Here is an 11,995-nt window from a genome sequence, read left to right on the forward strand (position 1 = left end):
CTCAACATTATGTTCAACATCCCGAAAGATACGCATATTCCGTTCCTCCCATAAGTTGTAGACTGTTGCAGATAAGCAGCTAGTAAACCAAGCAGCCTTCCAATGTCTTCTGCTTCTTTTCTGAGTAATCCAAAGTAATTCCCTGCGCAAAGTACTGGTTCGATCTTCCAAATTCATCCATTTCAGAATCCCCTTCCAGACTGTAGCAGCAAAAGTACAGTGAAAAAACAAATGTGCATGTGTTTCACTCTCTTTTTTACAGAGAATGCAACGGTTAACCAAACATATCCCCTTTTGAGTCAGTTTATCCACAGTGGCTAGCTTTCTTTGCATAGCCATAACTGTACAAATGCTATATGTTTAGGGAGGACAGCTCTACTCCAGACTCCTTTTGCCAAAGAAATTCGAGCACTTTTCTGTCTAAATTGATCCTTTCCTCTTTCCTTGAAGGATAATGCTAGAAAATGGTTGAATTCGCATGAACCGGGTACTTTCACTACTTGGGAAAGCTTGTCAAGGGCTTTTATCAATAAATTATACCCTCCTTCAAAAACCGCAAGAATAAGACATGAAATCCAAACCTTCAAGCAACATAATCTTGAAACTTTGAGTGAAGCATGGGAAAGATTTAGAGACCTTCTTACCTCTTGCCCACATCATGGAATCTTCAAGTGGATGACAACTCAAATCTTTTTCAAAACCCTTGAGCAAAGGTTTAGGGATATTATTGTGGCGGCCTCCGGCGGCAACTTTGACAAGATGAGAAATGCCCAAATCACGGAGATGATCCAAAACATTTCCGACATGGATATTAGCTATGGAGGTGGGGAAGGTGACTATAGAAGAGAAAATGAATACAAGAGTGAAAGGCCTTCAAAGCTAGAATTGGAATACTAGGCCAAGTTGGATGAATTGTCAAAGAAGTTTGATAGTTAGTTTGTGGAGAAGAAGCATGAAAATGCTTATCATGAAGAGAGACAAACTTAATCCAAGGTCTACTACATTCAAGAACCAAGGCCTCCACCTAGAAACTATCAACAATATGCTCCTACTTGTGAGAATTGTGGTGGTGTCGGGCATTCATATAACACTTGCTCATCCTTTCCACATCTTCAAAACTCCCAACCACAAGAAAGCTATCTACCTCCACAATCAATACCAACAACAATTCCAACAATAACCATACATTGAACACCCAAATTCCAACTCTTTTATTGAGAACTTGTTAAGAGAAATGGACACAAGGGCTAAGAAAAGAGAGGCTCAAGTCGACCAACAATTCAAAAGTTTGAAGACCGAGCTCACCAATGTCCAAGCTCACCAATGGACATTTGATTCTAACATAGCCAATCAATGGACTTCTAACATCCAAAGCAAGCCACATTCTTTGCCAATTCAAGGGCTTAAACCCAAGGATGGACTACCACTTCATCAACAAGTCTATTCGGTTATCTTGAGAAGTGGGAAAGAATTGGGAGAATAGATGAGGTTAGTGAATGATAAACCCCAAGATGATGAGCATTTCGTCTTGGAAGAAATTGTGGTTGACAAAGTGGTTGATCGGGAATTCTTGATTGGTCTTGAACCAAATGAAGAAGATGAACTTGGCCCTCCCATATGGGACACTTATGAAGACCCATTGCAAAATGATAAGTGTGGGGAGGGAAGTTATGAAGAGCTTCGGGCTTCTATTTGGGATGTCTATGATAATGAGGAAGACTTCCCACTACCACCTCCTTCCGAAACCTTTGAAGAAGAAATATGTGTCAATGACAAGTGTGGGGAAGAAGAAAAATTTTGGGAAATGGAGTTTGATGAATTTGAGCTTGCTATATTTGGAGAGTTGAGGAGTCATGAGAAAAACTACGACATTTGTAGTTTTGACTCTAGTTTGGAAGAAATTTAAACTCTCATCTTCGGTAGTGATTCGGTTCAATTGAAGAGTCAAGAGAAATTGGACGAAAATGATGATATTATGAACCTCAATGTTGAGAGGCTGACCCCTCCACCTCTTATTCTTCACCACTCTCCTTGTCCTGAGCACCATGTGGACATTTCCTCGTTCTATGAAGTTTATGAGATTCCGTCCCTCTCTCCTTCTAGCCACTACATTGAAATGGAGGATCCTATACACCAAGAGGATCCTAAAAATAATACCGAGAGGAGCAAGAGGAAGAATGGGAAGAAGCGTTGGAAGAGAGACCGGTGCGGTTTGTTATAGCTTGGAGCTACTTGTGTCTAGTTGAGGGTTTTGCTAGAGCATTTGACCATCTCCTACGTGCCTTGAGTGACATGGATCATGCTACTTGGAGATTCAAGCAACAAAATTTTGCATGAGAGGTTTGGTGGAGTCCCTCAAGAACCACTAAATTGTATATAGTCTCTTCCCTTACTTACTTATAATTTACTTACATTTTAGTTCCCTCTCTACATTTGTTCCATTGAGGACAATGTCATGTTTTAAGTGTAGAGAGGGTTCATTATATAAAAACCATAAAAATTTGAAAATTTTGAAAAAATCACACAAAAACGTGTATTTCATTTTCAAAAATTTAAAATCCAAAAATACGCATTTATTTTTCGAATTATCAAAAATACAAAAATAGGTTTTTATTTTTATTGCACTTTCCTTTCACAAAATCAAAAATTCCAAAAAAATGAATATTTCAAAAATACAAAAACATGTTCTTAATTTTGAAAAATTTTAAAAAATGCAAAAATATGTTATTTAATTTTCCATTCTCTCCCTACTTTAGTCCCATCGAGGACGATGTGCATCTCAAGTATGGGGAGAGAAATATCCACTTTGTGCATATTGTTTATTTTAGTATATATTTACTTGTTAATTTGAAAAAATTTCAAAAAAAGCCTAAAAATTGAAAAATCTCAAAAAATTTGCATTGTTTATATACATATTGCATTTGTCCTAACCTTCGTGATTGACAACACATGTGAGCATCGGAGAAGACATTTGGTAAAATTCTTCCAATCTTTTCTCCTTTATCCTTCCTTTTCTTTTTGTATATAAGCATGGAGGGCGACGGGATATGTGATGTGGGTGTTCCCTTTGGGAACCGTTTTGGATATTATTGTGTTGTTGGTGTTCTGTTAGGACTAGATATTATGTGTATTTAGACCAGAAATGTATATATGTGTTCACTCTTGCATTCACGTAGATTGTTCATACGTTTAGTTGCATTTCATACACGTTGCATCTTGTTTGTAAATATTTTCATAGAGGGACTAAATATGGAAAGCATATGTCGTTAATGATGATAATATGTTCTGCCCGTGTCATTTCCCTCTTGATAGCTCGTACCTCTTGATGACACATGTTAGGGTCTTTGCTTGCAAAAACCCGGAAGTTTAGCTTAATAACCAAGTTTCGACCACCTTGTGAGACCGTATTAGGCCCGAGACTTGACCTAGGACCGACATGGCTACTCAAATGTGAGGATAGAGCCTCCATATGGCCGGTCCATCAAACCGGTTTTGTTTAGGTCATGAGAGTAGTCTCCTTGCGAGGTGTGTCATGTCAAAACGCATAAGTATGGAGCTCATTCCTTGATTCTGTAGAAGTGTTGATGTGCATATTGAGACGATTTTGTTCAAATAAAGTAGCCTCTCATAGCCAAATAAACTTATTTTTCACCCATTTGATCATCTTTCCCTTGTGTTCACCCAATTTGTGTCTAAGCCTTTTCATTTCATTTGCCAATAAAATAACTACATTCCATAAACATCTCACCCTTGTTGAGTAATCCGTCTTTGTAGTTGTTTTGAGGAGTATAATTGGGTAGAAAATTTGATTTTTTTTTTTTTGAGGTGAACGGTCCTAATTATCACAAAAGTGAAATGAAGCTTGATTCTTGGCCAACTTTTGCATCTTTTGGGGAAGTTGTAAGTGAAAGAAAAGAAAGAAAAAAATGAAGAAGAAAAACAAATAGAAAAAGAGAAAAATGAAATGAAAAAGAAAAATAAAAAGAAAAGAATGTATATTTTGTGCCAAATAAAGGGTTGGTAATATGCAAATCGAGTTTTGCTTTGAAGAGGATTGAATAATTTTTGGAAATGACAATCTTGTCATATTTTCTGAAGGAATTCATTTGCATTGGTTGAGTTTAGTGAACTGGTTAGATGTGTCGACTACTCAATCCGATAGCCCTCACATGTCATAAAACGGTGTTTGCACCGATCCCTTTTCACCTAACCCAAGCCCCATTACAACCCGGTTGTCTCTCTTGTATGTGCATCATTTCACATTTCTTTTGCGGATATTGGATGGAGTACCATATTAGAATGCGGGCATGCTTCGCAAGTCGAGTTAGGAGAGTGATTTTGGCTACTTTTTGTCACAAAAATCACCCCGTTCTTTCATTTGAGTGACTAGTGAAACCCGTGAGAGTCGGTCTTTGGTCTCCTTTTGGTCAACGGCTAGAAATTAGGTCGAATCTTGCGTGTGTCGTGTCATTCTTGGGAGTGTAGCGAAGTACTTCCCCATTCCCGCCTAGAATTTGTTTCTAAGGCACCATGTGTTGTCAATGTTGGTTACTTGAACTAGAATTAGGGAGTCGACTGATAGGCTTATCGCGTACCTATGCAAAGATAAATTCCCTAAACAACAAGTTAATGTAGCAATAGGGGTCGAACACAAGGAAACGGGAATTACTTCGTGAATTGCTATGGGTAGATTTTTATCAAGGTCGATTACGATTTGGTTTGGTTTGGTTGTTTGATGATTAATAAGAATTATGATGTAAAATTATATGATAAAAGGGAGTCTAAGGGGTTCGGGTCACACATGCAAGGGTAAATATATTATCATGATAAACTTGGTACTAACAACATTGTCAATTGTTTAGGCTTAAAGATACCCATCTTATGATATTAGCATCAACCATAGACCGGGTCCTAGAGAAACTCTCGTCCATGACTAGGTCGTCCTACTATACATGCTTAGTCTAATTCAATTCCGTGCCTCTCGACTTATAGAACGAATAAACAAACTTAATCAATTGAATAGGGCCCTAAACAAAGATTAAACATTGTGGCACAAGCATGTGATAGAAGCAATATGAACAATATTATTATTAATCTATTTAATCATGTTATATACTTGATTTATGCATGGCTCCCCTAGCCCTTAGACTAGGAAAATTTAGCTACTCATACTAAAATGTAAATTGCAAACTATATTGTAAGAAATGCTAAACATGGTTGTATGATTTATATAAACTAATTGATTTAACATGTGGAGGAAATTATGCTAATGAAATGAGATTAATAATAGACTAAATAACAATGTAAAATGCAAAATAGAAGTAGAAATACCTTAATAGAAATAACTTGTATGGAAGAAACAAAGTAGAACCAAATGCTTGAAATGTAATAATAACCAAATGTTTTAGAACTACAAGATTAACTAATTTGTAAACTAATATGAAAACTATTGAGAGATTATATTGCTTAAGGCTATGAAGAACTAAAATGAGACGTAAAGATGAGATGCCCAAAGCCTCGGAATACCTCTCCTATTTATAGGAGAGGAAAGCAAAACGTAAACATTGAAGATGTCTATGGCCCCGACCGGGGTTGCATGGCCCGATCGGGTCGTGTGTCTCTCGGTTAATTCGCTTAATTCTCCTCTTAATTTCTTAAGGAATCCAATGTTTGCGATAAATGCTCCTTAATGCACCCGGTTAATGCTTCATAAATCTTTCATTGAGCATGTAAATGAGCATCCTAAGCTTGTTAGAATCTTATGATTTCCACCTTGACTTGGACTTGAACATTTGAGCTTTGACTTTGATTGTTGGCAACATTTGCAATTCTCACTTCAATCCACCAATTTCTTCATGCAAAACCCAATCCAATGCTCCATGATTAGTCCAACACTTGGTCTTGTTTAGCTTAATGAACTTAGTGTATAAAATGATAGGAAAAAGCCTCTAAATGCTTAGATTCCTACAAAAACATGTTAAGACAAGCAAATACACTAGAACAACAAATATTAGCTCATGACACTATGATAAGTGCTAAATAACAAATAAAATGAAGCTAATATAGGGGATGAAAGTATATAAAATATGCACTTATCAAACTCCCCCAAGCTAAACCCTTGCTTGTCCTCAAGCAAGAAACCAAATCCCATCAATTGCAATATCCAAACAAGCTAAGCATAATGATTTTGAAAACCCGAATCAACATGGGCAAGGAACAAAGCAAAGCATGGTTGAGATTTACACGACGGCGTAGCATAGGAAACTTTGAATGAACCTCTAAGCTCTTGCATGATCTTTTGACTTATGGACTCTTACGGTGCACTCAACTCTTTTTATGTGAAAGGACAATTTTGTGAATGAACACTCAACTATCCTCGACTTATAATAATGTGCCCGCAATCTAATATGGTAAACAATCAAAACTAGTAAGCCAAAACAATCAAATGCAAGCATGATAAAGAAGCCGAATGGGTAGGAAGAAGGTAATAAACATGGGTAGGAAAGGGGAACAAATGAATTATGGATTGTGGAGCTAATGTCAAGCTAGCAACAACCAAATGTAAGGATGCTCAATCCCAATTCCAACCCAATTTTGCAATTCAAATCATAAGAAGACTCTCCAAAATATGTGAATAACGCATGAGAATTTCTCATATCTTTTCTTCTTCTTCTCTTTCTTTTCTTTCCAATTCATACTTCTTTTCTTTCATTTTCATGCCTTTTTTCCATCTTTCTCAATTCATCATTTTTCATCTTTCTTTTTCATTATCTTTTTTTTTTCTTTCTTGAGCATTAAGACCAAGCTCACATGATATTCAAACTTTGAAACAAATCCCAATTGAGCACCCAAACAAGACCAATCAAGCTACTAGCTCAACAAGGTAGGCAAGTTATAATGTAGCTAGGGAAAATTGTTTGTGAAGGGGTCAATAAGGCAATTATATTCATGTGAATGGCTCCAAAATGCTATAACAAGTGAATGCATGCTTACCAAGAGATGACATGAGAATCATACTTGTGCGTTTTGATGTAACACACATTACAAGGAGACCTACACTCACCTAAGAGAGACCGGATATGAATGCATCGGTCAAAAGAGGCTCTACCTTACCATTTTGTAGCTTGCCACAAGTCAAGATCAAGCTTATTCGGTTCATTCTCCATCTCCCACCTACTATGTCAAGACATCCCCATGTAGCTAATATCCCATCATGAAAGAACAAATCATTAGCAATAAGCCATTATTAGGATAAGCAAAGAGGAAAGTAGGCTACAAGCAAGCACAAAGCAAAAATTTCTCTCAAAAATTTTCAAATTTTCTACACTACATGCAAACTATGCTATATGCAAATGCAATATCTTCCCCCAAGCTAAACATCACATTGTCCTCAATGTGCTAACTATCCGAATCACCCAATCAAACCATGAAAATGGCTCAAAGCACAAAACAGGAAGGACTAGAGGTTATGTTTAATGGGTTGCAAGATCGAAACTAAAATGCAAAGCAATTAAAAACTTACTCAACTTGCTAATCTCCCCCAAGCTAGCATGAATTCGGGGGGATGTAGATGCTTCTATGTGATTAAGGTGAAGAATTATAGAAAAATGGAAGAGAAAGGAAGAGAAAATACCATCGGGTGTGAAAATGATCGAAAGAATTCGATCCTCTTTTTTTTTTACCCGTATAAAGAGAAGGCCGGAAAGTCACAGAACCACGACCCCGAACGGGGTTAATGCATGGGGTTGCGTGCTAGATTCTCATCTAATTCTCCTTCCTTCATTCTCACCTAAGAATCACAAAAAGAAATATCGTCAAGTCGAACATTTTATTTCTAAACTACGAAAAACAATAAATTGCAGAAAAATAAATAAAAGCAATAAAAAGCTTGGGTTGCCTCCCAAGAAGCGCTGGTTTAACGTCCCGCACGACGTAAGAAGCTATTTGATTCAAGTTTCATCATTGAGCTTGCCACCAACCAAGCTCCATTTCATAGCTATCTTTGCATTTCTCAACCATTTGAAATTCTTCAAATAAAATTTCCCTTTCTTCTTCTTGGCACTCTTAGCAATAGTGCCCTTAGCATCGTCACCTACAAAGCAAACAACACCCATATCGTCCTCCAACGGATCCGTTAGTGAGGATCCAAGCGTAGTAGAGGCATAAGAAGAGTCCACAGTGCTAAGTAAATAACAAGACTCTTGTAACATTGGGCTTCTAATAGTGTTGTTTTTGCTAAAGGAAACCCGGTCATCACCCACTTCCAACGTTAACCTTCCATTTTTCACATCAATTAACGCACCCGCGGTGCGTAAAAATGGCCTACCCAATATAATTGGGGTTTGTAAGTCCTCGGCCATATCAAGGATGAGGAAGTCAACGGGTATGAAAAACTTACCAACTTTGACGGGAACATCTTCTAAGACACCTAGAGGTTGCTTTAAAGAACGGTCCGCCATTTGCAATGTAATACTTGTGCATTTTAAAGCACCCATGTTAAGTTTTTCACAAAGGGAATAGGGCATGACGCTTACACTAGCACCTAGGTCGCAAAGGGCCTTATCAATGGTATATTTGCCTATAGTGCAAGGAATAGAATAGCTACCGGGGTCCTTAAGTTTCGGGGGAGACTTGTTTTGTAAGAGTGCACTACACTCTTCGGTGAAAGCAATGGTCTCAACCTCATTGAAGGATCGCTTCTTTGAGAGGATTTCCTTCATAAACTTTGCGTAAGAAGGGACTTGGGTAATCAATTCCATAAACGGGATGGTGACTTGCAAATTTTTACAAACTTCCAAAAATTTAGCAAACTTACCTTCCTCCTTGTGCTTTGCTAGAAGATGGGGAAATGGTACTTGAACAATTTCTTTTGGAGGGGCATCCTCCACATCTTTCACTATCTCTTTCTCAATGGGAACATTCACCTTTGTTGGAACGGCATCACTCTCCATAGCATTTGGAGAGATTTCTTCAATAACCACCTCATCACTTTCTTTTGGCATAGAAGACCCAACACCTTTGGCATCAAGCTTGCTCTTCCTCTTTAGCATCAACAATCGATGAGGAAATGGCACACGATCTTTAACAATAGGCTCTTCACTAGCCTTCTTTTTGTCATTTCCCCCAAGCTTGGCCTTTTTAACAACCACCTCTTCATCCAAAGTCATGGATGGCCCATCATAGTTTGTGCCACTTCTCAAGGAAATAGAATTAACGGTTTCATGTGGTTGCTCACCTTGGGGAGGTAATTGACCATTCTTCCTTTGAGAATTAGAAGCGGCTAGTTGAACCACTTGTTGTTCCAACAACTTGACCGCGGCACTATGAGCTTGATCGTTCTTTTGAATTTGAGCCAACAATTCCCTTTGCATTTGAACTATCATGCCCTCGAGCTTACCACCTCCTTGATTGTTTTGTTGGCCATTTTGTGGTGGATTTTGTTGGTAATTGTTTTGTGGGGGCCTTTGTTGATTTTGATAACCCGGTGGAGGGATATACTTTTGTTGTTGAGGGACATAGGCATTTTGTTGTGGTGGGGGTTGAGGGTTAAGCACATTGTTGCTATTATAAGACAAGTTCGGGTGGAATTTTGTATTCGGGTTATAAGTGTTGGAAATTGTACCCGGTGGATATAAACTTTGTCTTAAAGCTTGAAAAGCATTTACCTCTTCAATGGTGGCTCGACAATGAGCGGCATAATGACCCGCACCTCCGCAACCGTCACACACAATGATTTGGCTTGTTGAAGACATGGCATTGACTTGTTGAATGGAATCTCTAGCATCCCTTTCCGCTATTTGTTGTTGGAGCAAAGCAATTTGAGCTAGCAAAACAGAATTGTTAGAGGATTCTTCTTTACCTTTGGATGGCACAAATCGGGAATTGACATATTGGGCATCATGGATCGCCATAGATTCAATCGTGGAATGAGCAAGATCGGTGTCAATTTGATCAAACCGCCCATTGTTGGCGGAATCAAGAATCCTTCGGGACTCGGCACAACATCCATTGTAGAATGTTATTGCAAGAAACCATTCATCTAGCCCATGATGTGGGCATTGCCTTTGAAGCTCTTTGTACCTCTCCCAAGCCTCATATAAGCTCTCAAGAGCTTGTTGACGGAATCCGGTGATTTGGCTCCTCAAAGTTTGAGTTTTCTCCGGTGGAAAAAACTTTTGATAAAAAGCAAGAGCCAATGTCTCCCAATTGGTGATTCCCAAGGTGGTGCGATCAAGGCTATTGATCCAAAGCTTGGCCTTGTCCTTCAAAGAGAAAGGGAAAAGTATTTCCCTTATTTGGGCTTGGGTGACACCCGTTTGCCGGATCATGGAGCAATAGTCACAAAAATTTTGAACATGCAAATTAGGATCCTCCAAAGGACTTCCTCCAAATTGCTTCCTCTCCACAAGGCTAATGAAAGCCGGTTTGATCTCGAAGTCCGGCGCGGTGATTTGAGTGGTTGTGATTCCGGACGGAAGCATGGCCGCGGTGGGCTTTGAGTGATCGGAAAGCTTCACCATCTTTTTGGTAGTAGATGATGATGGTGGTGGAGATGATGAACAAGAAACTTCCTCCTCTTCAAGAACCTCTAGATCGTCTAAGTAAGACTTTCTAGCACTTTCAACTTGGATGGGAGAAGTGGCTTCTTTAATTTCCTTCCAAAATCGTCGTCTTCTCCTAAAGGTTTTCTCGGGTTCGGAATCCGGTGAAAGCAATTCTCCACTACGAGAGGACCTGGGCATAAGACAACAATTTCTAGGAAAATGATAAGTAACGGTCTCAAGGAACAAGTGTTCCCCAAGACAAAGAAAAACAAGATAGAAATCAACAATTCACAATGCAATAAAACGTTTCCCAAGAACGGCGCCAAAATTTGATAGGCTTATCGCGTACCTATGCAAAGATAAATTCCCTAAACAACAAGTTAATGTAGCAATAGGGGTCGAACACAAGGAAACGGGAATTACTTCGTGGATTGCTATGGGTAGATTTTTATCAAGGTCGATTACGATTTGGTTTGGTTTGGTTGTTTGATGATTAATAAGAATTATGATGTAAAATTATATGATAAAAGGGAGTCTAAGGGGTTCGGGTCACACATGCAAGGGTAAATATATTATCATGATAAACTTGGTACTAACAACATTGTCAATTGCTTAGGCTTAAAGATACCCATCTTACGATATTAGCATCAACCATAGACCGGGTCCTAGAGAAACTCTCGTCCATGACTAGGTCGTCCTACTATACATGTTTAGTCTAATTCAATTCCGTGCCTCTCGACTTATAGAACGAATAAACAAACTTAATCAATTGAATAGGGCCCTAAACAAAGATTAAACATTGTGGCACAAGCATGTGATAGAAGCAATATGAACAATATTATTATTAATCTATTTAATCATGTTATATACTTGATTTATGCATGGCTCCCCTAGCCCTTAGACTAGGAAAATTTAGCTACTCATACTAAAATGTAAATTGCAAACTATATTGTAAGAAATGCTAAACATGGTTGTATGATTTATATAAACTAATTGATTTAACATGTGGAGAAAATTATGCTAATGAAATGAGATTAATAATAGACTAAATAACAATGTAAAATGCAAAATAGAAGTAGAAATACCTTAATAGAAATAACTTGTATGGAAGAAACAAAGTAGAACCAAATGCTTGAAATGTAATAATAACCAAATGTTTTAGAACTACAAGATTAACTAATTTGTAAACTAATATGAAAACTATTGAGAGATTATATTGCTTAAGGCTATGAAGAACTAAAATGAGACGTAAAGATGAGATGCCCAAAGCCTCGGAATACCTCTCCTATTTATAGGAGAGGAAAGCAAAACGTAAACATTGAAGATGTCTATGGCCCCGATCGGGGTTGCATGGCCCCGATCGGGGTCGTGTGTCTCTCGGTTAATTCGCTTAATTCTCCTCTTAATTTCTAAAGGAATCCAATGTTTGCGATAAATGCTCCTTAATGCAC

At 38.1% G+C, this 11,995-nt stretch overlaps 2 non-coding genes across 2 annotated transcripts; one reads left to right on the forward strand and one right to left on the reverse strand.

The window, feature by feature from the left end:
• Positions 1-558: 558 nt before the first annotated feature.
• LOC141658093 (small nucleolar RNA R71) lies at positions 559-665 on the reverse strand. Its single transcript, XR_012549000.1, has one exon. It is a non-coding gene; the product is annotated as a small nucleolar RNA R71 (small nucleolar RNA).
• Positions 666-10,041: 9,376 nt separating this feature from the next.
• Positions 10,042-10,148, forward strand: LOC141658134 (small nucleolar RNA R71). The gene has a single exon (XR_012549038.1). It is a non-coding gene; the product is annotated as a small nucleolar RNA R71 (small nucleolar RNA).
• The last annotated feature ends 1,847 nt before the right edge of the window (positions 10,149-11,995 follow it).

This window comes from Silene latifolia, chromosome 5 (assembly GCF_048544455.1).
Source record: "Silene latifolia isolate original U9 population chromosome 5, ASM4854445v1, whole genome shotgun sequence".
In the NCBI taxonomy this organism is placed as follows: Eukaryota; Viridiplantae; Streptophyta; class Magnoliopsida; order Caryophyllales; family Caryophyllaceae; genus Silene; species Silene latifolia.